The sequence below is a fragment of the Amphiura filiformis genome, chromosome 14 (genome assembly GCF_039555335.1).
Source record: "Amphiura filiformis chromosome 14, Afil_fr2py, whole genome shotgun sequence".
NCBI classification, from domain to species: Eukaryota; Metazoa; Echinodermata; class Ophiuroidea; order Amphilepidida; family Amphiuridae; genus Amphiura; species Amphiura filiformis.
Genome location: NC_092641.1, coordinates 52,094,109 through 52,100,424, shown reverse-complemented (window position 1 = coordinate 52,100,424; position 6,316 = coordinate 52,094,109).

The window sequence follows — 6,316 nt, the reverse complement described above, 5'->3', positions numbered from 1 at the left end:
TGGAACATCCAAACATTGGATGTTTGCAATCGAGTGGTTCATAGAATTCCCAAGCATGCTTATTCCATCATGATTGAAAATCGTATTCCTGAAAAGCGTATTGGTGTTTGGAATGAGTTGATTGACGATTTGAAGGACTGAGTGGACTGGGAAGAAATTCACTTACGTAATTTTAAAAGCTCCATTGATTCTCGTCACCGTTCTTATTACTTTAAAACAATTTCATAATTCAACTGCGTTCAATGATTTTCTGTACAAAACTAAAAGGAGGGATTCACAATTATGAACTTAATGTGATGCCTGAAACAACAATTCATGTCTTTTGTGATTGTGAAGTGGTTCAACTGGAAGGATTTGCTTATCATTATTGGAAATATGCATGACATTAATTCTATTTTTATGTGTTATTTTTATCATGTGTTTATGAGTAAGTTAAAAAAACAACCAAATGTTATTAGCGTTATGGACTACATTAAGAATAATAGGGAAAGAGAATATTTAATTACTAAAAATAAAACTTAGTTCCCACTTCCGTAAATGGAGGGTTGACCTTCAATACCTTTATTTTGTTTTAAATAATGGCTGCATGATTACATATATACTTTGAATTACCCACCATTTTGTAATCACTTTAAAATTTGTTGTATGCTGTTGTTATTTTTTTTGTGATTTGTTGATATTTTTTCTCTCATAAAGAAAATGCAATTAACCATTTAAAGGAAAAAAGAAGATGGATCGCTCATCTCAAGGATTCGGACAAAATACGTTGTCACCCATTGAATAGATATTGAAACACGGCCAAGCAAGTATATTTGCTGGAAAACGCATTTTGAAAACAAATCCACTAGTGTGTGGGACAATCTCAAATTATGATTACGAACACTTTCTTTTTGGAAAAAATAGCAAAATAAATCCTAATCACGACGAATAGGTACAGAAAAGGTTGGGCAAAAATACGTGTATTAATAGTGATGTATATATACACTGTAAAAGTTATAGAACGTTTGACACTAGTGTTATGATATGATATGATATGATTTTATTAACCTGCACAACAGGTGTTCTGTTTCTGTTTCCAAGATTAGTTATGAAAAGATGTCTGCATACCCATACTAAAATTTGCCTTAAATAGTGTCTCCTTACCTAACACTATGACAAAAAGAAAACATTGTTTCATTAATATTTGATTTTGAAAAATAAGACAACATTTTCAAAACTTAGAACACATATGTAAAACACTTTTTGAACACTTGAAACGTGTTCAAAATTTCCTTATGTCTTTCTTTGTTTCATCTGAACACTGGTGTCCTTGTAGTTTGAACACTGCTGTTCTGAAATATTTTAAAACACTTATTACACATTTGTCATGTGTTCAACTGTATCTTATGAACACGTCTCATGTGTTCGCACTAGTGTTCTCTAAATAAGTTGAACACGTGTCATGTGTTAAAACACCGTTACATTATTGAACGCGTTCCATGTGTTATGTGTTCATGTGTTATCAAACAAAATCAGTCTGAAGTTGGAAATATTGATTTTAACAAAAGAAAGGAAATATCCTTTTGTTTCCTATTGTTTTGGAAACTCTTTAACTGCTCATCATTTGAACTGGTTGTTCAATTTCAAAGGGATTTCTGCAAAAGGTACAGCTTTGCAAATGCCTGTTACAATCCAATAAGAAACTAATCAGGCTTCAGACTGAGTTAAGGTTAGCAACTATTTTAAACTGTTGCGATTTGGTATTTAATAACATCTTGCGAATGGTGGTGAGCTTTGGCAAAAATGGCATTGATCATTTCATTGCGAGTGGACTTTTGTAGGTCCTGTGGTTCTTGAGTTATGTTGTAAAGAGGGCTGAAACAATAGCACTTTTGACAAACGTACATAACTTATTAACAACTATAAGTCAAGCAAGTTTTCATAGTATATGGTCGAATCCAACGAAAAGTGTACACGGCATGTTCAGGGCCATAACTTAAAAGTATTAATCAATTGGCATTCGTTTTTGTATTGTGTTTATTCGCCTTGATCATACGCTTCGCGCCATATATAATAAGACCCCTTCTGTGAAAAACTTAGACACAGAGACCCCAAAACATGCTATTTTTACCCATTTTTTCAAAATATTTCTTAAAGTATTTTTAAAAACATCTAAATCAGTTATGAAAAGAAGTCATTGGATTGAATCTAAATTGATTTCCTGAAAGGTGTGTATTCAAAGATTGCCTGTTCAATTTTTCACATATTTGTACATAATTATGAATTTTTGTGATAATTTTTTGAGTGGTATTTTTTACATTACCTACGAATACAATTTTTCATAGCACTAGATATATCTTTAAAAATGGAAATCACTATTAAATGCGCAATTGATACAAGCTTTGATATGTCCAATACTGAAATGCATTGCATTCGGACATCTTTATTATTGTGTTTAGCTGCCAGAAATTCTAAATGGCACAAAGGTAGGTTTGGTAAAAAATATGCATTACCTCCGAATACATGTTAAAAGCTGTGCCATTTCCACAAAGTGAGAGAATAGTAAACAATAGTTAAGCAATAGGTGCAGGGTAATACACTCTTTATTTCTACCAAGTTTCAATAGCCTGCGTTTAAATAATATGTCTGAGATGTCAACAATAAAAGCAAGTATTCGTAGGTAAATTTCGGTAACCGAATGTTACCTACATTGCTCATAAACGGAAAGCTCTTTAATCAGCTACTTTAGAAAACAAATTACTGTGAAGCCCATTTTAGGTCTCAAACAAAGTATTTTTCAGAGTCTCTAGTTCTGTTAGACTCAGCCTGTAATTGCTTTGTCATTTAATTAAAGAATTTGCTCAACGGAAAGCATTTGTAACACTCGATCATCTACGCAGGTTGAACTTATTCCTAGTACCAACAAGATAGAAATAGTCAAAGGTCATTACAGGGGTGATTTTTCGCGCCAAAAACAAAATATCCTGCAGCGAATTTAACGCCTACCTGTTCTGTCCCGCTGTCACTTATGAAGAGTTAATTTCGCACCAATGACCACAATGTAACCAGAAGGGCACTTAGCACAAATGATCATACGTGAATGTTCCCCCGGAAATACAGACTTGACATTTAGTATGGAATATATTTCGCAAAATTCCAAAGCTGTGCCTTCCTTTGTGGATTTTGCAGCTCCGAAAGACCCACTATTAAAATTTGACCAAAATAGAGCTCCGAAAGACCCTTGATTTTGATAATTTCAGCTCTAAAAGACACTTTGCTCATTCCTTACATTTCTGTGGGTATTTTAAGCGATTTTCAATAAGCTGATCAGAAAGCCAAGAAAGACTCTTGATTTTGACGTTCGCAGCTCCACAAGACTCCCCTTTTACCAGTACGACAGTTACCAGATCCAAAAGACTCACCACCTCAAAATTCCGGGGTAACATACCCACTAAATATTTATGATGTGCCCCCGGGCAGCGTGAAAGGTCACCTTACTTCCATGAAGAGTTTGTTTCCAAAAGGCATTTTAAAGACACTTAAAAGTCCAAAGGCTGCTTTGTGGAATATGTTATTTGAAGATATTCCTAATAGTAGCAGTAACCTTACCAATCTAATAACATTTGAGCAGTAGAATAAAAATAACAGTTTTTTGGTTATCTTCAAAAAATAATTACAAATCTCCTTAACCTCCCACACGTGCGAAGAAGAAAACAATAAATATATAAGAAAATTATTATCTTTGGTTCCAAAGAGGCATTAAGTCCAATGAAGTCCAATGGCAACCATTTTTTAAACCTTGCATTGGACTGATTCTGAAATTTAGAGAATAAGCTAGAGTTCCAAACACATCCATTTCAATCGTTAAATTTCATTTAAACTTTTAAAATGTAAAAATATACAAGAAGAATGTGACACAAGGCATCTATTGGACGTAATGCCTTTTTGAAACAAACTCTTCATAATGGTGACACACCCTAAATTATAATGGACATTGTTGCTCAAATTGTTTAGGGGCAAATAATAAATACTCTTAGGAAATCCAACAGAGTAAACAATTGTTTCAGTCAAATTTGACAACACTCTGCTAAACTACTACGAATTGAGTCATGCTAAAATATATTTTACTTCAATCAGGCTCTAACTTGCGGAAAATGATCAAACCGTAAAGGTCATCCAAGCTTCCATTTGACATTTGCCATAATAGCCTTGTGAAAGATTTAAGACAAGTCTTCTACAGATGGAGTATGTTTTTCAAAAGAAATTAACTAGGGTTAATTATTTTGAAATCCATATAACCCCAGTTTAATGTTGGTCAAAAGTATTGACAACAAGATTGACATTGGATGTAAATCAAAGGTCACATCAAGGGTGATTCCTCGCACCAAAACAGAATATCCTGCGGCGAATTTAACGCCTATCTGTTCTGTCCCGTCGTCACTTATGAAAAATTCCTGTTTATTTTCGCACCAATGACCACAATGTAACCGGAAGGGCACTTAGCACAAAATGATCATACGGGTATGTTCCCCCGGAAATACCTTCGTTTGTGGATTTCGCAGCTCCGAAAGACCCACTAAATTTGACCAAAACAGAGCTCCGAAAGACCCTTAATTTTGATCATTTCAACTCTAAAAGACACTTTGCTCATTCCTCACATTTCTATGAGTTTTTTTTTCAGGTGATTTTCAATCAGAAAGCCAAGAAAGACTCTTGATTTTGACGTTCGCAGCTCCACAAGACTCCCCTTTTAAGCTCTTTTGCCAGTACGCTCCCAAAGGCCCACCACCTCAAAATTCCGAGGACATACCCACTAAATATTTATGATGTGCCCCCGGACAACGTAAATGGGCACCTTACCTCCCTATATATGGTGATACACCCTAAATTATAATGGACATTGTCATTCAAATTGTTTAGGGACAAATAATAAATACTTGTAGGAAGTCCAGCTGAGTAAACAATAATTGTTTCAGTCAAATTTGACAATATTCTGCAAACCACTATGAATTGAGTCGTGGTAAAATATATTTTGGCCTTCATTTGACCTTCGTCATAGCCTTGAAAACAAATCTCAAATTATGATTACGAACACTTTCTTATAAAAAAAATAGCAAAATAAATCCTAATCACGACGAATAGGTAAAGAAAAGGGTGGGCAAAAATACGTGTATTTAGTGATGGAGCATATTTTTCAAATAAAATTAGCTTTCAAATCCATATTACCCGAGTCTAATGTCGGTTAAAAGTATTCTTAGTGATAACAAGATCAACATTGGATGTAAATCAAAGGTCACAATAAAAGTGATTCCTCGCACCAAAACAAAATATCCTACAGCGAATTTAACGCCTGGTTGTTCTGTCGCGTCGTCACTTGTAAAGAAATCCTGTTTATTTTCGCACCAATGACCGCGACGTAAAATGACCGACTCTCGACACGGCGACATATCCATATTATAATATGGACATTGTCACACAAATTGTTTAAGAGTGCACGTAGGATCGCGGTTTTCCTGTCAAATTTGACAACACTCTCAGAACCCCTACCATGCTACGAAGTTGTAAGAAATATTAAAGGTAGAAAATTTCTTGTATCTGGTAGATTAAACTTATTGTTTTTAAAAACTCAAAAATTTCAGAAATGTAAATTTTCATGACCATATTTGGAATCATCCTAAAGAATACATCAAAATGAGTTCAAACAATCCTTGTATTGGTTCAGAGAGCTCTTGATATTTTGAAAATATGTGCCATGTCTAGCACAAAGAGTATTAAAGATTTATTTCAAAAAAACAGCCTAAAACTCCACTAACCCTCATTTTCTGCGAATTAATTTGTTTTTGGCACGCTAAAACTTTTGCCGCCAAACGAGTGGGCTAGTTTGGGAATCATCCATTGCACTTATAAAACTGACCTACCACTTCGGGCTACTACCCCTTAGTGGAAATGAGGGAACGAGGATGTGCGGCAGATTCGGGGTGCTTATTCAGCCATTTTAGTTTTTAAAGTCAATTTAACAAGAAATTGCCGCAAAACATGATTAACTTGTTTGTTAAAATTAGTTTGAAAAAAAGAAGAAATTGCCGCAGAACATGATGTAACAGTTCCATATGGCGACACATATGAAATGACAATTATGAAAGGATCCGTCTGTCGATGGTTAGAATATGAATATAGTGTAATTCAATCAAGCTCTGTTATACTGCCGTAGGGTAATTCACACATCAACCACAACTAGTAGTCATGGTTGTGACAATAAGGTAGTGATAACCAGGTCATCTTTGGAATTTTTTGAACTTTTATTTCTCTATTTTGATTTTATTGCTAACCAATTGTA